Source organism: Triturus cristatus, chromosome 2_2 (assembly GCF_964204655.1).
Source record: "Triturus cristatus chromosome 2_2, aTriCri1.1, whole genome shotgun sequence".
In the NCBI taxonomy this organism is placed as follows: Eukaryota; Metazoa; Chordata; class Amphibia; order Caudata; family Salamandridae; genus Triturus; species Triturus cristatus.
In genome coordinates this window covers 1,265,175,202-1,265,200,938 of record NC_140582.1, presented here as the reverse complement: position 1 = coordinate 1,265,200,938, position 25,737 = coordinate 1,265,175,202, and the positions used below count along the sequence as shown (strand labels likewise).

Sequence of the window (25,737 nt, the reverse complement as noted above, 5' to 3'; positions counted from 1 at the left end):
GGTCCAAGCATGTACAAATGTTATTTTGCGAGTCACTGATTCACAAAATAGCGTTTGCGACTCTTGCTATTAGGAAGGGGCATCCCTTCCTTATAGTGAGTCTCAATGGCATGTACTATTGTTTTGAAACCGCATTTGCTCTCAAAAAACACTTGCAGTTTACCACCTACTTCAAGTTGGTGGTAAACCACTCGCAAATGTGAAGGGGTCCCCTGGGGACCCCTTCCCCTTTGTGAGACTGTGAGAAAATATTTTTTAAGAGGGACCACTGCCTGCCCTTAAAAAATGAAACTGAATAGTTGAATTTTCCTTTTTTAAATGCACCCCATTTTCCTTTAAGAAAAACGGGCTGCATTTAAAAACAAAAACTGCTTTATTGAAAAAGCAGTCCCAGACATCGTGCTCTGCTGACCCCAGCAGGCCACCATCCCTGTGAGTGCTAGCCATTCCCAATGGGGTCACAAATTGGCCTTGACTCATGAATATTAATGAGTCATGCAATTTGCGACCCCATTGGGAATCACAAACAGTGTCTAAGACATTTTTGTACATTCACTTTTGCAAGTTGCAAATTGCGAGTCGCAATTCCATGCAATTTGCGATTCGCAAAAGTGAATGGTCGCACATATGGCCCTATGTGTATTGGATAAGACATCAATACTCCTACCAGAGACGGTCAAAAACACATTTATTTGGTTTGCGGGTTGTTGGAACACCTTTCCTCCCAAGGAAGCACACACAAGAACTCCACTGTAAGAAATGGTATCATTGTTTGTGGTGGGTGACTGCCCACCTCAAGTAAAAACACTAGTCAGGGTGAAACCTGAAAGTCACTAAATTAACTTTGCGCTCAGCCCCCTGGTAGGTATGGCACAGTGTAGACAGGATGGACATAGCTCATGGTGCAAAGTTAATATGCAGTATCACAACAATAGCAAAATCAAAACACCAAGCAATACAAATTCAAAATTAGAAAAGTGAGTAAAATATAAAAATAAACACCATAACAACACAAAACCAAGACAAATAGTGTTAGAAAGAACATTCGCTATTCTTCAGGACCTAAAAAACAACTATCTACAAACGGAGAGAATGTTATGCTATTAACCCCTTCCCTGATCATGACGGAACCACTCCGTCATGAGCCACGGTCGCGCTGTGCTCATGACGGAGTGGTTCCGTCATGCCGCGGGGCCGTTGGCTGCCGCTCCGCCCACGCGGCGCCTTTTCCCCGCCTGTGCGGGCATCTAACGTAAGTGGCCGGCGCAGCTCGCCAGTGACTCATGACGGCGTGGTTCCGTCATGAGCATGGCGGCGCCGCGCACACTTTAAACACCCCCAGCGCTGCGGCGGAATTCGCTCCGCAGCGAAGGGGTCAATATTCTCAGTTGAAGTGGTATAAAGCAGGTCAGTGTCTCCTAGTTAAAATACCTTTCAATGTCTGGTACTACCCTATTTAGTATAGGTCCAGACCACAACAGTACCCGGTGGATGTAACATGAGCAACAATTTCTCATAAAGTAGGAGTTTTCCGTGGCTCATGTCATGCAAATAGACCTACCCTCACCACCGAGTCCGGACTCGGTGGTGAGGGTAGGTCTATTAGGAGACACTGACCTGCTTATACCACTTCAACTGAGAATATTAATAGCATAACATTCTCTCTGTTTGTAGATAGTTGTTTTTTAGGTCCTGAAGAATCGCGAGTGTAACAACTCCATGCGAGAAACATGTTGACCATTAAATAATAACATAGGCCACTCTTACATGAGACATTATACTCTGTTGAGTGCTACACCTTCACGTTTTTAATCAGGGAAGGAGGCCCCCAGAATAAAATTGATTCCCAGCTGGCACTTTCAACCCTGTTTTATATCACTTATTCACATCTACACCACCCAGGCCCCCACACCCGCACTTCACCATACGGCAGTTGGATTGAAGATCTCCGATAAAGTGCCCCTTATTAAGGGAGCCCGTTAGGCATTGCACCGCCGGCCAGACGAGGAGCAGCCCATATGATGAAGCATGTCACCTGAAAGGGTGTGTGAGGGCATTATTATCCAACAAATGGATTACCAACACTAAACACACACCGTATATTGTTGGATCCAGCCTTTACTTTGACTCTTCTTCTTCCTCTTTTTTATATATTGAGGAACAGCAGGAATACCCTTTCTTGGTAATGCGCATCTCTGGGGCCTCTTTTCTTGCTGGACCTCCTGCTCCCTTGTGAGCGGAAATAGCCCCTTCTGTCCCTCTTCTTGTAGTTCATACCTACCACAGTGAAATATAATGCAAGCCAGTACAAGCTGCTGCATTGCGTTTCATGTCTATACAAAGTCACAAAAGGTGGCTCAAATTGACCCTTGTGAGGCTTAGCAAATATTATTTAAGGACTTGCATTGCTTTCCATTGACTTGTGTGACTCAAGGACAACACAAGTCATTAGTAAATCTGGGCCTTGGCCTCCAGGTGCTTTGGGCAACGAAAAGGCAGCTTTCTAAATGTTAATTTTCCTTAATATTTATTGACAATTGATTTCACCATTAAGTTGAGCTTTTATAAATATTAAAACATGTTGTTTGTTCATTTTCATAGTGGGTCCCTAACCAAAAATAGCCAAATTACCATTTAATATTAATTCCCAGCATTTCTCAGCTAGAGCCTTCCTACAGTGAAAATAGCGTTTGGGTGCTAGCCACTGTAAGAAAATGTTAACTTTAAATTTAAACTTTTCCTCTACTTTTACATTTCATTTACCCTCCCTAGTGGGCTATAAGGGCTACACTAGGGTATCTTATTTATATTAAATTGAAGAATTTCTCCAGCCAAATGCTGGTTATATTGACAGGTCACACTGCAGATTCTCCACTGCAGCAGTCAGTCTATACAGGATAAGCTCTAAGTTATGTTTCCGCTGCCACTATAGAGTATTACAGCAAACAAATGATGGAGAGAATGCTGACAATGCAAACATTCTCCCCCAGTCAAAAGATCTGGGTTAAATCCATTGTTCTTATGCTCACCATGCCACCCCAGTTTAGACCCAGCCATATGCAAATCAGTCTTGACCCTGTGCCTCATGGGAACAGTCCAGACCGAACTGCCAAGCCAGGTCCTCCCTGGACCGGAAACAAGCATCCTAGGACCGGCTTCGGGGCTTCACCCCTCTTCAGCAAGGATATTTTGATTCCAGTGGCATGGAGAGCCACGTCTGAGCATACCCGTCCCACTCGGGTGACAAATGAAAAAACAACAGTTGATGGACAGAATGCAGAACAATGTCATACATTCACCCCAGTACAGAGATCTGGGCATGAATCCATTGTTTTGTTTGCTCACCATGCCATTCCAGTTTGAACCCAGCTATATGCAAATCAGTCTGGACCCTGTGCCCCTATGGCTGGGTCGAAACTGGGGTGGCATGATGAGCAAAAGAACGATGGATTAAATCAATGAATCAATCAATCAGAGCATTTATAGAGCGCGCTACTCACCCGTGCGGGTCTCAAGGTGCTGAGGGGGGGGGGGTGGGTGCCGCTACTGCGCGAAGGGGGCTGATGAAGTCGGCGATGGTTTTGCTGAATTGTGTGCATGGCCCCGGGGGTCTGTAGATGAGTGTTCCTCTAAGGGTGGTCTTGGGGTCGGTGTGAATCTGGAAGTGTAGGTGTTCGGCGGCGGAGAGTGTGTCATCGGTGTTGGTCGTGACGCTGATGGTGTTCCTGTAGACGATGGCGATTCCTCCTCCGGTTCTTTTGATGCGGTCTTTCCGGGTGATCTTGTAGCCGTTCGGGATGGCTATGGCGATGTTGGGGGCCGAGGAGGCATTCATCCAGGTTTCCGTGAGGAAGGCGATGTCCGGTGCTGTTGTGTCGAGGAGGTCCCAGAGATCGACGGCGTGTTTGTGGATGGAGCGGGTATTGAGGAGGATGCACTTGAGATGGTTCTTGTTGTGAGGTCCGGTGGGTGGTTTGCAGGTTCGGAGGCAGGTGTATTTGCAGGCTCGACAGGTGAAGAGTTCGTGGGTTCGCTTCGGGGTGGCTCGGTAGCAGGCGAGTGTTCGTCCGGTGTTGAGTGCGTTGAGGGAGGCTGAGTCGTATCTCAGCCGGGTTTCTTGACTCTGGCGGGGGCCAGGGGTACTGGCGCTGGGCGCGGTCCAGGCGCGGACTGGTGCAGATGGGCTTGCCTTAGGTGCGGCTTCGGCGTGCGAGCTGCGCGCCCGCTGCAAGCGTCCGCTGCGCGGCCTCCATATGAGGGGGAGAGGGAGGGAGGAGTAGCTGGGAGGTGGTAGCGGGGCAGCCAATGGGAATCAAGGGGGCGGGGCCGCAGGGACGCAGCGGCGGGAAAGAAACGGCGGGGGACATGGAGGCAACGGGACAGAAAGGAAAATGGGGTCCAAAGAGGGAGAACGAGCACAGGGGTACAGAAGGCAAAAAGGTGGCACAGGTGAAGGGTCCGTGGGTTCGCTTCGGGGTGGCTCGGTAGCAGGCGAGTGTTCGTCCGGTGTTGAGTGTGTTGAGGGAGGCTGAGTCGTATCTCAGCCGGGTTTCTTGTCTCTGGCGGGGGCCAGGGGTACTGGCGCTGGGCGCGGTCCAGGCGCGGACTGGCGCAGATGAGCTTGCCTTAGGTGCGGCTTCGGTGGGCGAGTTGCGCGCCCGCTGCAAGCGTCCGCTGCGCGGCCTCCATATGAGGGGGAGAGGGAGGGAGGAGCAGCTGGGAGGTGGGAGCGGGGCAGCCAATGGGAATCAAGGGGGCGGGGCCGCAGGGACGCAGCGACGGGAACGAAACGGCGGGGGACATGGAGGCAATGGGACAAAAAGGAAAATGGGGTCCAAAGAGGGAGAACGAGCACAGGGGTACAGAAGGCAAAAAGGTGGCACAGGCAGCGAGACAGAAAGAAAAATGGGGTACAATGAGGAAATAAACGGGCACAGGGGTACAAAAGGCAAAAGGTGGCACAGGCAGCGGGGACAGAAAGAAAAATGGGGTACAATGAGAAAGTAAACGGGCACAGGGGTACAAAAGGCAAAAGGTGGCACAGGCAGCCGGGACAGAAAGAAAGATGGGGTACAATGAGGAAATAAAAGGGCACCGGGGTACAAAAGGCAAAAGGTGGCACAGGCAGAGAAACAACAATGAGGAAACAGTAGTTAGCGGCTGACACGAGCGGCAGAGGCGGCGAGATGCAGGACACACAGTGGGCTGTGTGGCGGTGAGGGGAGCGACCTACCTGGTGGCAGGGTCAAAGGTCGCTCTCTCTACCGCTGCGCGGCCTCCATATGAGGGGGAGAGGGAGGGAGGAGCAGCTGGGAGGTGGGAGCGGGGCGGCCAATGGGAATCAAGGGGGCGGGGCCGCAGGGACGCAGCGGCGGAAAAGAAACGGCGGGGGACACGGAGGCAACGGGACAGAAAGGAAAATGGGGTCCAAAGAGGGAGAACGAGCACAGGGTTACAGAAGGCAAAAAGGTGGCACAGGCAGCGGGGACAGAAAGAAAAATGGGGTACAATGAGGAAATAAACGGGCACAGGGGTACAAAAGGCAAAAGGTGGCACAGGCAGCGGGGACAGAAAGAAAAATGGGGTACAATGAGGAAATAAAAGGGCACACGGGGGTACAAAAGGCAAAAGGTGGCAGAGGCAGCGGGGACAGAAAGAAAAATGGGGTACAATGAGGAAGTAAACGGGCACCGGGGTACAAAAGGCAAAAGGTGGGACAGGCAGAGAACCAACAATGAGGAAACAGTAGTTAGCGGCTGACACGAGCGGCAGAGGTGGCGAGATGCAGGACACACAGGGGGCTGTGTGGCGGTGAGGGGAGCGACCTACCTGGTGGCAGGGTCAAAGGTCGCTCTCTCTACCGCTGCGCGGTCTCCATAAGAGGGGGAGAGGGAGGGAGGAGCAGCTGGGAGGTGGGAGCGGGCGGCCAATGGGAATCAAGGGGGCGGGGCCGCAGGGACGCAGCGGCGGGAAAGAAACGGCGGGGGACACGGAGGCAACGGGAAAGAAAAGGAAAATGGGGTCCAAAGAGGGAGAACGAGCACAGGGGTACAGAAGGCAAAAAGGTGGCACAGGCAGCGGGGACAGAAAGAAAAATGGGGTACAATGAGGAAATAAACGGGCACAGGGGTACAAAAGGCAAAAGGTGGCACAGGCAGCGGGGACAGAAAGAAAAATGGGGTACAATGAGGAAATAAAAGGGCACACGGGGTACAAAAGGCAAAAGGTGGCAGAGGCAGCGGGGACAGAAAGAAAAATGGGGTACAATGAGGAAGTAAACGGGCACCGGGGTACAAAAGGCAAAAGGTGGCACAGGCAGAGAACCAACAATGAGGAAACAGTAGTTAGCGGCTGACACGAGCGGCAGAGGCGGCGAGATGCAGGACACACAGGGGGCTGTGTGGCGGTGAGGGGAGCGACCTACCTGGTGGCAGGGTCAAAGGTCGCTCTCTCTACCGCTGCGCGGTCTCCATAAGAGGGGGAGAGGGAGGGAGGAGCAGCTGGGAGGTGGGAGCGGGCGGCCAATGGGAATCAAGGGGGCTGTGCCGCAGGGACGCAGCGGCGGGAAAGAAACGGCGGGGGACACGGAGGCAACGGGACAGAAAGGAAAATGGGGTCCAAAGAGGGAGAACGGGCACAGGGGTACAGAAGGCAAAAAGGTGGCACAGGCAGCGGGGACAGAAAGAAAAATGGGGTACAATGAGGAAATAAAAGGGCACAGGTGTACAAAAGGCAAAAGGTGGCACAGGCAGCGGGGACATAAACAAAAATGGGGGCAGCGGGGAAAGAAAGAAAATTTAACCCAGATCTTTTGACTGGGGGAGAATGTTTGCATTGTCAGCATTCCGTCCATCATTTGTTTGCAAAAAGTGGGATGGGTATGCCCAGACGTGGGTCCCTTGCTCACTGTGCTACTGGATTCAAGCTAGCCTGGCTGAAGAAGGGTGACATACCCTGAAACCGATCCCAGGATGCTTGTTTCCGGTCCAGGGAGGACCTGGCTTGGCAGTCGGTCTGGACTGTTCCGATGAGGCACAGGGTCCGGACTGATTTGCATATGGCTGGGTTCAAACTGGAATGGCATGGTGAGCAAAAAAAGATGGATATAGGCCCAGATCTCTGTAATGGGGTGAATGTATGACATTGTTCTGCATTCTGTCCATCAACTGTTGTTTTTGCATTTGTCACCCTGAGTGGGGCGGGTATGCTCAGACGTGAGTCCCGTGCTCTTCATGCCACTGGAATCAAGCTATCCTGGCTGAAGAGGGGTGAAACCCAGAAATCAGTCCTAGGATGCTTGTTTCCAGTCCAGGGAGGACCTGGCTTGGCAGTTCGGGCTGGACTGTTCCCATGAGGCACAGGGTCCAGACTGATTTGCATATGGCTGGGTTCAAACTGGAATGGCATGGTGAGCAAAAAAACGATGGATTTAGGCCCAGATCTCTGTACTAGGGTGAATGTATGACATTGTTCTACATTCTGTCCAACAACTGCTGTTTTTGCATTTGTCACCCCGAGTGGGACGGGTATGCTCAGACGTGAGTCCCGTGCTCTCCATGACACTGGAATCAAACTATCCTTGCTGAAGAGGGGTGAAGCCCAGAAACCGACCCTTGGATGCTTGTTTCCAGTCCAGGGAGGACCTGGCTTGGCAGTTCGGGCTGGACTGTTCCCATGAGGCACAGGGTCAAGACTGATTTGCATATGGCTGGGTTCAAACTGGAATGGCATGGTGAGCAAAAAAAGATGGATATAGGCCCAGATCTCTGTAATGGGGTGAATGTATGACATTGTTCTGCATTCTGTCCATCAACTGTTGTTTTTGCATTTGTCATCCCGAGTGGGACGGTATGCTCAGACGTGAGTCCCGTGCTCTCCATGCCACTGGAATCAAGCTATCCTGGCTGAAGAGGGGTGAAACCCCGAAAACGGTCCTAGGATGATTGTTTCCAGTCCAGGGAGGACCTGGCTTGGCAGTTCGGGCTGGACTGTTCCCATGAGGCACAGGGTCAAGACTGATTTGCATATGGCTGGGTTCAAACTGGAATGGCATGGTGAGCAAAAAAACGATGGATTTAGGCCCAGATCTCTGTACTGGGGTGAATGTATGACATTGTTCTGCATTCTGTCCATCAACTGTTGTTTTTGCATTTTTCACCCCGAGTGGGACGGCTATGCTCAGACGTGAGTCCCGTGCTCTCCATGCAACTGGAATCAAGCTATCCTGGCTGAAGAGGAATGAAACCCCGAAACAGGTCCTAGGATGCTTGTTTCCTGTCCAGGGAGGACCTGGCTTGGCAGTTCGGGCTGAACTGTTCCCATGAGGCACAGGGTCAAGACTGATTTGCATATGGCTGGGTTCAAACTAGAATGGCATGGTGAGCAAAACAAAAATGGATTTAGGCCCAGATCTCTGTACTGGGGTGAATGTATGACATTGTTCTGCATTCTGTCCATCAACTGTTATTTTTGCATTTGCCACTATAGAGTATGGCACAACAGGTGCTACAGTCCACAAGTGGCATTTAACTTCCATGCCTTGGGTGCACATTCTGCACTATATACTAGAGACCTACATGCAAGGTAAATGCATCAATCAATAAAAAGGAAATGTATTCATGTTTGAAGGGAAAACAGAAACACTTTATCCCTGATGAGCAGTGGTAAATTGTACAGGACTTCTAAAGCCACCAAAATAAATAGGGAAAACTAATGGGAGGAAATCACACAAAAGATGGTAATTTCCTTCATCCTTTCTATAATTTTAAGAGGCTTTGTTAATTTCTATATAGTATAAATGAAAAAAAAGTAAAAGGTGATAACAAATTATCAGCATATAGAATGACAATCGTTTGTGATATCGACTAGCCAACCAGAAATCTCTTTGCCTACAGGAGTGCCGTGGTCATGGCATCTCCTCTGAAGGCACTGAAAGATTTATGAGCAGCCAGCTAAACATGATAACCGCTCACCAAGCTTTCTTATTTTCCAAAAACAAACATCCAAAGTGGTTTTTTTTTGGGGGGGGGGAATAATTTCTCACACATCCCGAGAGTTTTTTTTGTTCTGGAGTGCCCGGGTTTACTTTGCGATCTGAAACAGAAAACAATACAACTGATCATTCACCCTAAATATAGCAGTCAGTCTGATGCACTTACACTGAAGGCCGCAACTCCGATGGGCCATCAGTGTTGGGTTTCCCGTTGGCAGAGCCAGCAGGGGCACCTCAGTTGGAAACATTACAGTCCTCTAGACTCTGAACAGCATGGGTGGACTGTCTGTTTTGCAGACAGGCGACTATGTCACGGAACCCTGTTTACCAAAATGCAAATCAGGCCTAAAGTCGTGGTTTGATAAGGATTGTCCTGCAAAGGTCTGCAGCACACAAACCTGATCATAACTCAGCAATTTCTGACTCTGAGGTCCTGATTCACAAAGGTATACTCACAATTTGTGTAAGTTTACTCTTTTTCAGTTTTCACCAAACAGCAATTTAATAGTCTCCAAGTTCGCAAAGTTACTATTAAATTGGAGTTTTGCGAATATCGAAAAAGAGTAAATGTTGGAAAATGGCCCTCTCTGAACTGTCACCCCAAACATGTTCAGTTTCTAGATAAGATTACAATAGGCTGCTACATAACTTCTACACCTGCTCAACTAATCTAAGCTTCATGAAAACTACTCTCCGTCTCTGCTATTTCAGCCTGTGTTTAACCTTCTCTTTCATTCCCTTGCTTCATATCCCTTTTAGAACATTCCTCTTCCTAGAATGTAGGGAATATCAGTCTATAAGTTCTATAAGTTCACAGATGATTCATTATTTATATACTTCATGGTTGGTTATGTCATGACCTCTACGAAACAATCCATGAAAAGGCCTTTGTCCAGGTTTATTGGGAACATTTGGACTCCCAAGGTCTGAGCAAGGAGAAGGTGACGGTGTGCTGAAACAATTAACACTATGTGAGAACTCTGCGTGGTATGTGCACAAGATATCATGGAAGTGTACCTTTAATGCGACTCGTGATATGTTCTCAAAATATCTTGTGTGTGCCCTTAATGTGACCCCGTAAAAACAGGTATTTACAGAAAGCTTGTTATTCAGACACTCCAGTCACAAGTGCCACCTGCAGACTGCTCACAGCTAGGAGTGGGAGGAACTGCTGGAATTTCACTCACTGGAGTTACCACAAAATGCCGTGAGATTCCTGGGAGTTCTGGAAATGGGCGTAAAATGTGCCTGGTGCTGCTCGCACTGCTATTTAGTCCTGGTAGCTCGATCCATACTGTAAAATAAGTGCAAACAGCACCACAACTGCACAGCCATTTTGTTTCACCAGCTTCTGCCTAGCTTTCTCCTGCTGCTCTTTCCCAACTTTTCAATTCTACCAAACCCACCCACTTCCCAGTCCCACATTTTGTTTACATATTTTTATCACTTTCTCTTTTTTCCTGTGTGTATTTATGTTTCTGTGTGTATTTATGACTTGTTCTACTTTTTTTCTTTTCATTTCTTGACTTGTCCTCTTCTTCTTTGCTTTTCCCTTCCCAAGTTACCCATTCCAGGCCGACTCCCTCCCATCCTGATCAGTCCAGTGCACTCCCCTTACCCCATGGCATAGGCACGCAACGCCCGTCCCACATGCACACACCCATTTTCAGAAAGTCAGAGGCAACCACATTAATCTTTTGGATGCAGCACTAACTCCCCTACATTTTGGCAGCAGGCCCAGTAAGAGTTACACCCTGTGGGAGGGTCAGTTTCAATGGGGGCAAGTGTGGAGGTTTGCGCGCCGCAGCACAGGGGTCAAGAGCACCCAGCAGCAGCTGACACACCGATGGGTAAACATCTTAGACCAGGAACAGGACCTATTCAACCTGCTAGGTGTTAAGGTTGCAGGACTCAGTGAGTATTCTTTTTGTTTCTAAAAATGCTATTTTTTTTTTCAAGTGGCATAATCCTACTCAGAGGTAAGTTAAGTTTATGTGATGATTGAATATCAATCTATCTATCTATCTATCTATCTATCTATCTATCTATCTATCTATCTATCTATCTATCTATCTATCTATCTATCTATCTATCTATCTATCTATCTATCTATCTATCTATCTATCTATCTATCTATCTATCTATCTATCTACCTATCTATCTATCTATCTATCTATCTATCTATCTATCTATCTATCTATCTATCTATCTATCTATCTATCTATCTATCTATCTATCTATCTATCTATCTGTTTATCAGTCTATTATCTATCTATCTGTGTAGTTAGGTGAATTTTTCAGTGACAACATTAAAGTTTTGAAGTAAAAAAGCATCAGTGATGTCATATATTATGTCATAGAACATATTATCAGTGATTTCATGTGAGGCCATAAGCAGGGCATGGCGTGGACGCATGTTATAGTTAGTGCTGCTAACTATATATGCTGAATTTCTGTATTTGTTTTACTTTAAAACATTTATGATGTCACTGAGTAATTCACCAAACTATAACATAACTTTTTTCGGTTTGTTTTTTTCAGTGAATTACTAAGGTTTTTGTATTTTAAATGAAACAGATCTTTTTATTACCCAAAACCATAACGCTACTCTAAACTTTGTTTTTTTCTGTCAATTTCTAGGTTTTGTTTAACCCTTTAAATGCGGGCAAAATTTTCCAGCAGTGTGGGAAAATTTGACGCGTGCGCAAATCGTCCGACGCACACACCACCCATGGCGTCAGACAGCCGGGGGCCGTCTGAAGCATTCAAAGGGTTTAAGTAAATTAAAAAAAATTGTGAGTGTATGTGTGGTAGAATGACTTTATTGTATATGTTGTGTGCATACATTATTTTGAAAAAGAATGGTTCACAGTTTGCAAAATATTTCTCAAATTTGTCTGAGTATTAAACAGATAAATATTCAGTATTTCAGTGTAGATTGTGTATTTGCTCAGTTCTTGTAACTCTCATATCGAGACATGTTACCAGCAGTCTATTTTTTAGGTGTCATTACTCCCGTGAAAACCTTGTGGGAAACTTGCGAGATCGTAGAGTTCTAAATTTCATTGTGATCTTTTATATACAGTTCTTTATCATATTTCATTTATTATTTAATGCCAATCTATAATAGATGAATGATTTAGTGATAAAAACATGGTTGGATATATTTTTTTTTTAAGTGATGGCTCTCGTGAGACGCTTGCGGGAGTCGGATGTACAATCCCCTGCGTGGACTCAAAGGGGCTGTACCTTCTGCTTGGCTTTTGCAACGTACTTGTGAGATCCTACATTTAGAATTGAGTTAAATACAGTGTTTTCCCGTAAATTTGAAGAAATTAAAATATTAGACATGTTGATTAAATTAGAAAAATGAATTATGTATTGTTGTCATGACGCCATTGAACTGCGCTTACATTAAGATGGGGAAAACACAATGTCATCCAGAGAAGTTATCCCCAATGAAATATCCGCGATGGATTAAACTGGGCCCGACTTGGAAGACAACTCTTAAGTCCATTTTACTGGGACTAAGAGTTTCCACTTCTTCACATCCAAGCCAATGTCCCACTTCCCTAAAGAGTTCTCGGTCTAGTTGTTTTCCGACTCGAGACTCTCTTGGTGTTCAACGCGCCAGCGCGAGCTTTGAGCAGCACACTTTAACTGTGAAGAAACCTGAAACGGACGTTTCTCTTCAGCGCGCTGTGACCAAACTGAGGAGATACAGCCAGTGGCGGTCGCGTATCCTGAGCTTCAGCTTAGGCATCATTGAGGAAAGTACTGGAGGCATTTTTGTGATGTTTGCTTGAATTATTCCTTATGTTCTCAATTATTTGAATGACAGCGCTATTCCTGTCAGCAAGTTTATTTCGCTAATCAGTCAGCAAAATTACCGGTGAGTCGTGTCCTGTATCTGAGGAAGGCACATTGCAGAGTTTGACTAGGACAGCAAAGAGAAGAGTCTTCTGTGAAGAGAAGTCTTATCAACTGTCATAAGTAAGAGTGTTTATTCTACAGTGTTCTGCAAGTGTTAAAATAATCGACAGGGTTATGCAGTGAAGATATTATAAGCAAGGTTTTTTCCAGCCACTAATTCCTAGAAATATATAAGACTTTTGAGCAGCTTTTTCCTGACATAGCTCTTCAAGTACAATTTAAGAAAAGACCTATTTTGAGTTACTGCAAAAGGAGTTGTTTATCTTCCGCAATAGTTCAAAAACAATTTAATGGTTTGAAAGACTGGTCAGCTACAAATGTTTAATTTTTTTCATTTCTAATCTCACTCTGAAGCCCTAACAAACTGATCAAATGAATCAATGACAGAACTTTTAAGAGAGGGGCTAGATCTCTGGCACAAAGAGGTAAAGAGTAGATAAATAGGAAAAGTATTACCACGCAGGGTTTAGATGGGGAAAAAACGAATTGTTGTTATTCATTTCAGGAATCAAAATAGAACAGATTTCCAGAAGAAGAAACAGAATCCAGAGGCAGTCTCTCTTGTTTTGTCTTCCACTTCCCCTTTCCCCCTGGCTGAATTCAGAGGCAGTTGTTTTCACCTGTCACTGACTTTGGTGAGAGAGTTTTGGGACCAATCATCTGTTCCTGGGGAGATCGCAACAGGAATCTGACAATTGTTCTTTGGAAGATATGGAGCAAGTACTTTTTTTACGGACTCGCAAGACATCTGCGAGACTCTGGCCAGAGCTCCAGGGCAAGGAGCACACCCTATAGAAGGATTCTGATTGGTACATATTTGTTTGAATCTGTTTATAGAGTATTTTCCAGATTTTACAGCTTATATATCACTGAATCATATTTTCAACAGTACTGTCATATGGTCACTGGGAAACTCGACTTAGATCCAATAAAAATATGAAAAACTTTGAACATTAAACAATGTAATCCCACAACATGAGAGTGTGTACATCTACAGAGTTGCGACACCTGGGATAACAGGTGCACTGAAGGGGTGAGCAGTCAGAGTGGTGTAATGGAGGCGTACATCTGGAGAGCCCTCAGTGTCAGGGCCCCTCTGGGTGATTGAGCAATGTGTAACAGGGCAGCCTGGAAGTCAGGTGGGATGGCAACCCAAAAGGAAACAAGAGGGTTTTTGAACAATCCTGCACATTCAGGCTAGTTCCTTGTTTTCATGGAATATTCCCAAGCAGCATTTATGCGAGGGGTGGGCAACTTCCACCTCCGGGTAATCAAGTATTCAGCTAGGAGGAGTCCCAAATCAATGAAGCGAGTAGTGGCTTCGTGTTTTTATCCCTATGGCACAGTCCCAGTAGGCATACCCCATGTGTGTGTAAGGTGGGGTGCCCTGTGTAGTTTTTCAAGTGTGTGGCTATGTATAGCCAGTAACGGTTAAGAGAAATGCAGGCCAAGATCATCATGTGAAGGAGACCACCATCAGGCAAGTTAGAGAGGGGAAAGTCAGCATCTATGAGGTAATAATATCAGTTTATCTTGTCTGGGGTGAGATATGCTCTGTTGAGCATATGTATATATATATATATATATTCACTGAAAAAACCATGGGTTTCACACACGTTATAGTTAGGAATTAGCATTTAAAAAACCTTAGAAATTCAATGAAAAAACCAAAGGTTTCACACATGTTATAGTTATCTGGACATTTCACTCGTAAAAAACCAATGAAATTTCCCCGTTATAGTTAGTTCAGCTAACTATAACTCGCGCGCCCGCAATGCACTACTGATGACGTCACATATTACATCACTCATGACATGGTCACTGACATCACTCATGACATCACTCATGACATCTCAAATGACATCACTGATGACATCACTGATGACATCATCCAGTGATTGTGTGTTTTTCTGAAAATTAAATATGTTTTATATTTATGTATATCTCAAGGTCAATGGAAGAATAAATGGGTATATAAGTGTCTAAATGGATGCTTTTTTTTTAAAAAATGTTTTGTGTAACTGACTGATTAAGTGTATCATAGTGAATACATGGCTTACTGAGTAATGTTTAAATATGAAAATATCTGTATCAGTTTCTCACTTTGTGTATAAGTGGCTGCATGGGTTGGTGAGTAGCTTCATGGGTATCTATATAGGTAAATAGTTCTTTTTTTAAGTATCAGTCTGAGTGTCTCTGTATGGTTCGGTGGGGGGTATTATGTAGTGCATAGGTGCATGAATGAGTGATTCACTCTTTGTATGTGTTGAAGACAACATGTGTGCAGGACTGTATGGGTGGATGAGTGTGTGGATGAGTGTGTTAGTGAGTGAATGACTGTCTCAATAGTGTCTTTATGAGTAACTACATATCTATTAAACTAGTATATGTGACTATTGGTGTATATAAGTGAGTATATGTGAGAGTGAGAGATTGAAAGAGTTCCTGTATGAATAAGTATGTGTTTCTATAAGTGATTGTTTTTTAGACTAACTATGTGTAAGTTTCCGTAGAAGTAAGTGTGGTGGTGTGTGTATAACTGTATAAGCTAATAAATGTATGTTTGCTTCTTTATTAGCATGAGTGACTATGTGTGAGTAACTCTATGGATGAGTGGCATTGTGTAACAGGATGTATAGATGTATGAGTACATATGATGAGTGAGTGCATGTATGAGTGACTGTATAGGACTGTTGGTGAATGACTGTATGTGTATGTGGTTCTTAGAATTACTGAATAGGTTGTTGTAACTGATATTGGTATATCCATTATTTTGAACATTTTAGTTTCTATTTTTGTATGTGTGTATCAAAGGTTATATTAGGGGAAGAGGAGGTCTGCCACTCTATCACAAGGATGATGTCATCAGTGATGTCATCAGTGATGTCATTTGAGATGTCATCAGTGATGTCATGAGTGATGTCAGTGACCATGTCATGAGTGATGTAATATGTGACGTCATCAGTAGTGCATTGCGGGCGCGCGAGTTATAGTTAGCTGAACTAACTATAACGGGGAAATTTCATTGTTTTTTTACGAGTGAAATGTCCAGCTAACTATAACATGTGTGAAACCTTTGGTTTTTTCATTGAATTTCTAAGGTTTTTTAAATGCTAATTCCTAACTATAACGTGTGTGAAACCCATGGTTTTTTCAGTGAATTTGCAAGGTTTTTTAAATGCTAATTCCTAACTATAACGTGTGTGAAACCCATGGTTTTTTCAGTGAATTTGCAAGGTTTTTTAAATGCGAATTTTTTTTTTTATTTATTTTTTTTTTACATATTTTTATTTTAATTTTCTATCCTTTTTTAAAGACTATGGTTAAATTTTAAAAATTGTACAATATGTTTTTTTTTACCATTTTTATAAAATAAACAGGTAAGATTTATTAGTATAACATATTTTTTTTTTTTTCCTTATTTTTTTTTAATATTTTTTTTTTAACGTGCTCGTACGGTAAGCGCACGTCTTGCTTTCATTACGTTAGATTTCTACGCTGTTTGCGTTCATTTACGCAATTTGCGTAGACGCACGTCACGCGCGCACAGCGCGTAACGGGTACGCTGCACGCGCACGTTACGCGGAAGTGAAGGGGCGTGCCTGTTTTGCGCATGCGCGCGTGCGAGTGTCTTTTTTACGCGCATGCGTACTTTTGCCGTAAGCGCACCGTAAGCGCTCCGTAAGCGTAACGTACGCGCACGGTAGGTCATGTGATCAAGAAACAAGACTTTTGATTGGTTTTTACTACTTTCAGTTCTAGAACTCTCCTACACCACACCCATTCCCCTCATTTCTGCTTGTGATCCCTTAGGAGAAGGAGCTGGGTTGTCTTTGTGATACGATGGCAGAACAGCAGAGCTCTTCTGAGAGTGAGGCTAGCAGCACTACCTTGAGGCAGAGAAGGAGGAAACAAAAGACCTCTTTCATATGGGAGTATTTTACTTTTCCAGAGAACAAGAAAAAGGTAAATGCACCCTTAGTGACTTGTAAGCTGTGCAAGCGTGTACTTTCAAGAGGGAATCCCAACAAGAAGTATTCCTTCGGGAATCACACCATGTTGAGACACCTTAAAGATGTACACGGAAGGACACATGCTCGACATACTGAAGGTAACCCTTCAGTAAGTCAACCAAGCACATCCACAGCAGCTCAGCCTGGTCCATCATCTGCAGGGCCGAGTCCATCTTCGGCAGGTCAGGTGAGCCCTTCATCTGTGGGGGGAGCATCTCCTTTTTCTCGTCCTCTGGAAATCAACCCTGGGTTTCTGAGGGTTGAAATACGGTGCGCCACTTGTCATGATCTAATTTGTCATAGGGAGACCAGTATTTCCCTAGTGAACAATAAAATAGATCAGCACATTTGTCGTACCGACTAATATTCCCATTCTTTCTTCCCTCTGTCCCTGCATGAACACAACGGCTCTTTTAAGAGCCAACCTTACCTTTTAACTTTTTTTTATATATTTTTAAAAACTTTTTTTAATTTTTTTTTTACCGTACGCGTACGGTACGCGTAATTTTTTTTTTAAAAACACTAAAAATCAATTATCACATTACAAGGTCCTTGAGAGACTACAATGAAAAACTGAAAATGTGATTGTGGAGAAGTGGAAAAAAGGGACCATGAAATTTTTGACTTACCATACCCACTCAAAAAAATATTTATTAATTTAAATTTAATTTTATTTGCTTTAAAAATGGTTCTAGTTTTCGAAAATTTTCTATCTCAATCTGAAAAAAGTATTAATATTTAATAAAACATTTTATAATACAGTACACATATTTACATATTTTTCCCAAAAAAGTTTTTGGCAAGTGATAAGTACTTTTAAAGTCTGACACATTTTGAATCCACTTTTCAGATTCTTAAGAAGAAGATGTCCAAACAGCTTTTTGAGACCACCAACATGTGTAACCTGGGTGACTGACTACACTCCAGCAAGGGCAACCAGCCTTAGTGATGCTGAATGTATTTGCATTACTGACTGCAACCTCAAACCCCACTCGGTTGTGAATACTGTGCATGATTCCACAGGGTAAGCAGCTGGCTGTGTGCTAAGAGTCTGCTTCTGCACAAAAAAAATAGTTCCCCCTTTCCTACTAATGCAACTGTAAAATTACCAGAGCAATACGCAATAAATCTCTGCCTGTAATTCCTCTTTGCACACAGAGTCATGTTTTCATATTAGTCAGAAAACGAAATTTCTTTGCCAATTTGAAAGCACACTTACTACTCTTTTTTTTGGCAAGTGATAAACACTTTTACAGACTGACACATCTTGAATCCACTTTTCAGATTCTGAAAACAGCACATGTCCAAACTGCTTTTTCAAACCAGCACCATTTGTAACCTGGGTGACTGAGTACACTCCAGCAAGGGCAACCAGCCTTAGTGATGCTGAATGTATTTGCATTACTGAGTGCAACCTCAAACCCTTAAAGTATTCCTTATTTTTACCAGTACACCTTAATTTATCGTGAAAACATAGTCCATATTATTTTACATGTTCCTCACATTTAAATTTCTCCCAAAACAGAAAATGATAAACACAACTTCAACAAAAGGAATTCCATTTCTATTATTCATTTCTTAATTTACCATATACATCCCCTCTCAAACTCTAAACTCACCTTTAAAATTAGTTAGCTGTGAAAGAAATGTGGCACTCAAACAGCAGATTATCAGAGCCAGGATCTCTGTTCTTTACACCTCTCTCCTCTCAGCAGAACCAGATAATGGCAAACTTTCCCTCTCTTTTTCCACACATATACATGTTAATTTCAAATCTCAGTGCTTCCCCCTTTTTTTCAAATGTAATCACACATTTCTATTGGTTGAAAACCAACCCTTTTCCAAAAGTACCTTTCCCCCAACTTGACTTCTGCCTAGTACCCTTCCCCCAACTTGACTTCTGCCTGCTACCATAGCAACAGCTCATGGAACACTGCTGTGTGGAGTTAGGTCAGAAGTTCACCAAACAATGTTTCAATTCCACAGAACAAGAGTGCTTGACTTTTCAAACCTAACAGCAAATCCATAGTACTGTTCTTTGGTAACACATTTTTCTGTACCAATACAAAACATGCTTCTATTAATTTACACATACAGCCTAGTTTTTATTCTAGAATGGTATGAAACAGCCAATCAATTCTTTTAAAAAAAAAAAATATGTATGCCTCCATTTCCAAACTGTCTTTCATTTCTTTTTACCATTCTACTGAATTACACCTCCTGAGTGCATCCAGTTCTCCTTTGAAGATGTTCACAGTGTGGATTGTAGGGCACAGCTATGTCTTCTGGAGTGAAAAGTATGCAGAGAAAACAGATATGGTGAGAGACCTTGCTTTGCCAAATGTAGACATTAAATGGATTGGTCAGAGAGGGTTAAAGTGGCACCAATTGATGCCATTGGTGAAATCCTTCATGCAAATCCAACACCCTGACCTCATTATAGTGCACTGTGGTTGCAATGACCTAGGCACTTTGACTGGGGTAGGTCTGGAAATGCTTATGAAGGACACCTTTGCACAACTGTTTTCACTTTTCCCTAAAACTGCCTTTGTGTTTTCTAACATATGCCAAAGGCAAAAATGGAACTGGTCCAATCATTTCTGTCCGCAGATTGACAAAGCAAGAAAGCACGTCAACAAATCTGTTTCTGCTTTCCTCCGAGACTATGGTATGGGTTCCATTTACCACAACAACTTGCGTTACGACATGCAAGACATTTATAGAGGAGATGGTGTGCACTTCAATGATGAAGGGAACAGAGTCTTCCTCTTGAACCTTAGACTCTGCATCGGTACTTACTTGTAGGTACCACTAAAAAATCACTTCATAAACACAACGGCTCTTTTTAGAGCCCCCTAATATCTAAACTCTTAAATCTGCATTTCATTTCTTTTATTTTATTTTTTTTCTACCGTACGCGTACGTTGAGCTTACCAAACGCGTACCCCGCGATTTTTTTAAAAATCAATAAATGTTTTCTTTGTACTTTTCTGTCCTTCTTTGACCCCCTTACAAATGTTAGGGGGTCTGTAACTCTCTCCCTTGCCCCCTTTTCAAGATATCACTCTTTTTTTTCTGAGTGAAACACACGAAATGGCGGCCGCTGCTTCCTGGTTTCGACCGATTCGAATGTTTACTAAGATCTAACAGCCAATCAGAATCGCGCTCGCGCACGCCACCGTACGCGTACGGTAAGCGCACCGTAAGCGCACCGTAAGCTGGCTCAGATATATATATTGATTTAAAGGCTATTTTCTCAGAATCTACTGAACAGATTTACACCAAACCTACAAAAGGCACTTCCTTGACCTGAGGACTACCTCTCTGCCAAATTTCAAGTAATTCTGTTCAGCCGTTCGGGCTGTAGCTGGGTCTAAAGGTCCGATGGAAAAATGCATGGGAAAAACGCGTTTTGGGACCTTCCTTTTATCTCAGCCCCCGCTTGACGAATCCCCCCGAGACTTTCAGGGTAGGAGCGGAGCGTAGCGCCCCACCTATTTTGAAAAATTCGCAAGGATTCGTCAACCGGCGCCAAAGTTATTCAAAATAGAATGTTGCGGATTTCCTATGGAAACGTGGTCCTAACTATAACTACCTACTGGCGACCGCCAGTAGGTAATATATATATATATATATATTCACTGAAAAAACCATAGGTTTCAGGGGTGTTATAGTTAGCTGGACTTTTCACTTGTACAAAACCATTGAAATTCCCCCGTTATAGTTAGTTCAGCTAACTATAACTCGCGCGCCCGCAATGCACTGCTGATGACGTCACATATTACATCACTCATGACATGGTCAGTGACATCACTCATGACATCACTGATGACATCTCAAATGACATCACTGATGACATCACTGATGACATCATCCAGTGAATGTGTGTTATTCTGAAAATTAAATATGTTTTATATATGTATATCTCAAGGTCGATGGAAGAATAAATGGGTATATAAGTGTCTAAATGGATGATTTGTTTTTGAAAAATTGATTGTGTAACTGACTGATTAAGTGTATCATAGTGAATACATGGCTTAGTGAGTAATGTTTAAATATGTAAATATCTGTATCAGTCTCTCACTTTGTGTATAAGTGGCTGCATGGGTTGGTGAGTAGCTACATGGGTGTCTATATAGGTTATTAGTTGGTTTTTTGAGTATCAGTCTGAGTGTCTGCATGGTTCGGTGGGGGTATTATGTAGTGCATAGGTGCATGAATGAGTGACTCACTTTTTGTATGTGTTGAACACAGTATGTGTGCAGGACTGTATGGGTGGATGAGTGTGTGTATGGGTGTGTTAGTGAGTGAATGACTGTCTCAATAGTGTCTTTATGAGTAACTACATATGTTTTAAACTAGTATATGTGACTATTGGTGTATATATGTGAGTATATGTGAGAGTGAGAGATTGAAAGAGTTCCTGTATGAATAAGTATGTGTTTCTATAAGTGATTGTTTAAAAGACTAAGTATGTGTAAGTTTCCGTAGAAGTAAGTGTGGTGGTGTGTGTATAACTGTATATGCAAGTAAATGTATGTTTGATTCTTTATTAGCATGAGTGACTATGTGTGTGAGTAACTCTATGGATGAGTGGCATTGTGTAACAGGATGTATAGGTGTATGAGTACATATGATGAGTGAGTACATGTATGAGTGACTGTATTGGACTGTTGGTGAATGAGTGGATGTGTATGTGGATCTTAGAATTACTGAAGAGGTTGTTGTAACTGGTATTGGTATGTCCATTGTTTTGAAAATTTTAGTCTCTATTTTTGAATGTGTGTATCAAAGGTTATATTAGGGTGAGAGGAGGTCTGCCACTCTATCACAAGGATGATGTCATCAGTGATGTCATCAGTGATGTCATTTGAGATGTCATCAGTGATGTAATGAGTGATGTCACTGACCATGTCATGAGTGATGTAATATGTGACGTCATCAGCAGTGCATTGCGGGCGCGCGAGTTATAGTTAGCTGAACTAACTATAACGGGGGAATTTCAATGGTTTTGTACAAGTGAAAAGTCCAGCTAACTATAACACCCCTGAAACCTATGGTTTTTTCAGTGAATTTCTGAGGTTTTTTAAATGCTAATTCCTAACTATAACATGCCTGAAACCTATGGTTTTTTCTGTTAATTTCAAAGGTTTTTTAAATGCTAATTTCTAACTATGCCTACAGAGATAGGACATGTTAAGAAAGAAGAAAAAATGCACAGAAAGAAACAAAAGAAGTGCAGAAAGAAGCAACAGAAGTCCTCAAATACGAAGATAAGTGCAGGAAGAAGGATAACGTGCAGAAAGAACAAAAAGAAGAGCAGAAAGAAGCCTTGTTGCAAAATCATCCTGTACCCTCAACTTTTTCAGACGGATACTGGTGGTAACTGAGTCTGACTAACCAGTCCTAGAGCCAGTGCTATGTTAAAAGACACTTAGAATACAGTGAAAACACCTACATACACTAGGGAACATTATGCGTTGGGGTCCCCCTGTGATTAGCCTTACCTCCTCTATAAGCCCCTAGTATATAATAGGGCATGGGGATTAAAACTACCTCTTAAAACAGGCCACAGGGCGTTTTTGCACACGTTAACTCAGGCCCCGTCCCCTCCTTTCACCATTGTGTAAACACGCCCTGTGTCCGTTTTTAGTTGAGAGATTAAGTTCATTTGAGTCCTGAGGGTCCCTAGGGTCCAACTAGCCCACTAGGTACCTCCAGTAAGTGCCACAGAGCTGCTTTGCAGAGAGGTGTAAAAAGTGGCACGGCCTGGACCACCTCTCTGCAATGCAGCTCAGTGGCGCTTACTGGAAGCACTTGGTGGGCTAGTTAGCCCCCAGGGGCCCTCAGTATTGAAGGGAAATTATATCCCCAATTTAAAACGTGCCATGGTGCGTGTTTGCACACGTCACCTCAGGCCCCGTCCCCTCCCTTCACCACTGTGTAAACGCGCCCTGTGGCTGTTCTAAGTTGAGAGATTAAGTCCCCTTGAATCCTAAGGGTCCCTAGGGTCACACTAGACCACTAGGTACCTCTAGTAAGCACCACAGAGCTGCGTTGCAGAGAGGTGTAAAAAGGGGCTTGGCCTCAGAACACCTGTCTGCAGCGCAGCTCCCTGGCGCATACTGGAGATGCCTGTTGGGGGCGCGTTTGCAGAGTGCTGCATGGAGGGGGCATGGCCTCCGGCACGATGCCAGTCTTTTATTTATTTTATTTTTTTAAGAAGGGGGGCTCTGTGGTTCCCCTTCTTATTCTAATTTATTGGTCCTGATGACCCCATCCCCCAGGGCCTGTCTCCTAATTATATTTTTTTGACCCCAATCCCCAGGGCCGGCCACTGTTTTTTATTATTTTTAAAAAATATATATTTATAGACACACCTAGGACATGCTGGACAAACCGTACGTACCTATCACCATGACGATTTGCGTGATATTCATTAAAAGGCGACTATGCATGCAATTAATCCACGTGGAATGTATTTACACCACTAGTGAAGCTCTGACATGTCTGATGCTCTACCGTGCCTAATCCCGGTAGACACCCTTTTCGTTTATTTATACAAACGTGGGTAGCTATTGACGGGCACATTTAATACACATGCACACCAAGCCATTCAAAGGGGATTCGACAAAAATTCGACCAAAACTATGCAAGAAACCCCCCTCACAGTTAATAAAACACACATCCACTGCCGGATGTGTAATACTTTTTATTTTACTCTCTGGAAAGGGGACGAACATCACTTGCGAGTCACAGCGCGCTCCTGACAGAGCCCAATGCTGTGTTACACCCACCATTGTCTGCCGAGTGCCACACACCTCTGTATTGTATTCCACTAGCTAGTGCATATGCTATGACACTCTCTAGCCCATGTGCACTGTAACACCACCCCGTGAAAATGTCATGCCACACTTGTCTTCGCACGGGTTATATTGCCCCATCTAACGTGCCTTCCTCGATGCCTATGTTATAACGCACAGTGCTATGCCATACATATTACAATTTGGGATCCATATCTTTGTCACAGTGCATATGCAACGTTACACTCCCCAGCACATATTTTATATTACAACTTTAGAGACTAGTTAGGTTACACAACACTGCCCTGTGCATATTACACTCTAAGGCGCATATCGCATAGCACGCGCTAGTGCCTGTGCTATCTCGCGCTCTCCAATGAATCTGTCATTGCGCACAATGTATTGCATATTATATTTCACGCCTGGTTCATCTTATATCACACTTTTTGGTGCATAGTTTATACCATACACTATATCTAGTTTTCATTTTCAATCGTGCTCTCAGGACTATGTTCTATATAACACTGTGTTCACCTACCCTTTTCACGGGCATTACATTTTGCGATAGGGGGTGGAGGGTCAGGGGGTGTTTTTGCCAAGTGAGCCCGGAGTCACAGTCACTAACGTCTTCTTCTTCCTGAATAAAAGTGAGATTATGCTGCATACTTGTTCATATTTTAAGTAGTTTTCACAGACAAAATGTTTTAAAAACAATAAAGTTTCTAATACCCGCCTTCTCTGAACAGTTAGCTTGCTGCCCCATCCCCCTCCTCCCTATCCTCTGTTGTGTGAATCCATGGACTAGCCTCCTCCCTCCTGCCATGCATGGTCTGATGTGCTGCCACTGCCCTCAATTTAGTATGATGTACCAGTCCACTCCTCCTGCCCTCCATTGCCCAATTCTATGCCCCATCATTGACCTCCTGCTTAAACTCTGTGCTTAGCTTGCTGCCCCTATTCTCCTTCCCCCTGCCCTCCGATGTCTTTGTGCATGCCCCTGCTCCATCCTTTTTGCCCACCATGTCCCATGGACCTGCCACTCCTATCTACTCTGAGTGTTCTGTTGAGCTGCCACTCCCCTCCCACCTGCCTAGCATTGTCAGATGACTGTAACCTGTCCCTGCCACCTCCACCCTGCCTGTCCACATGCCATGCTTCTATCCTCTTCCTCCTGTCCTACATGGTCCATTGTACTGCCACACCCTTCTGCCCTCCCTGGTCTGTTGTGCTGCAACTGCTCCTCCTGCCTGCCCCGTGTGGTCTGTTGTGAGGCCCCTTCCCCTGAACTTTCTTGTCTGTGCACAGGTCCTGACCCTCCCTTCTATCCTCCATCGTCCTTTGTGCATGCCCCTGCACCCTCCTTCTTGCCCATCATAGCCATTGTGCTGCCACTAACCCTCCCACTTGCCATGCATGGTCTTCTGTGCTGCCATGGCCCCTCCCACCTTCCCTGTGTGGTCAGTTAGCTGCCCCTGACCCCCTCCCACCTTCCCTCCATGGTCTGTGTGTATGCCATCACAGTCTCACTGTTGCTCTTCATGTTGTGTCTTGCTTCTAGTGCCCATCCTGCCTGACCTCCATGGCCATCTTGCTGCTCCTGCCCTGCCCCCTTGCCCCCAGCCCTCTGTTTACATGTGCAGACCCCTACTCCCTCCCTCCTGGCTTGTCTGTTCCATTGTAATGCCCCTGATCCGTCCCTCCTGCCCTTTATGGTCTGTTATGCTGCAGCCTTCTCTCCTGTCTGTCCATTATGGTTAGCTAGCTACCATTGCCTCTTGCCCCTCTGTTCTCTGTTGTCCATGTGCATGGTCCTGTCCCCTCCCTCTTGCTTTCTATGGATTGTTTTGCTGCACTCCCGTCCTGCATGCACTGTGTGGTGTATTGTGCTGCTGCAAACCCTGATGCCTGCCCTGCAGGGTCAGTTTGGTGCACCTCTCCATGTCTCTCCTGTCCTCTGTTATCCAAGTCCATGTCCCTATCCCATTTCCTTCCATGA

At 44.3% G+C, this 25,737-nt stretch overlaps 1 protein-coding gene across 1 annotated transcript in view; it reads left to right on the top strand.

Annotated features, from left to right (window-relative positions):
- Nucleotides 1-25,737, top strand: part of LOC146863561 (CD5 antigen-like) — a 1,059,357-nt gene that overhangs the window by 306,406 nt on the left and 727,214 nt on the right. The window lies entirely within an intron of this gene.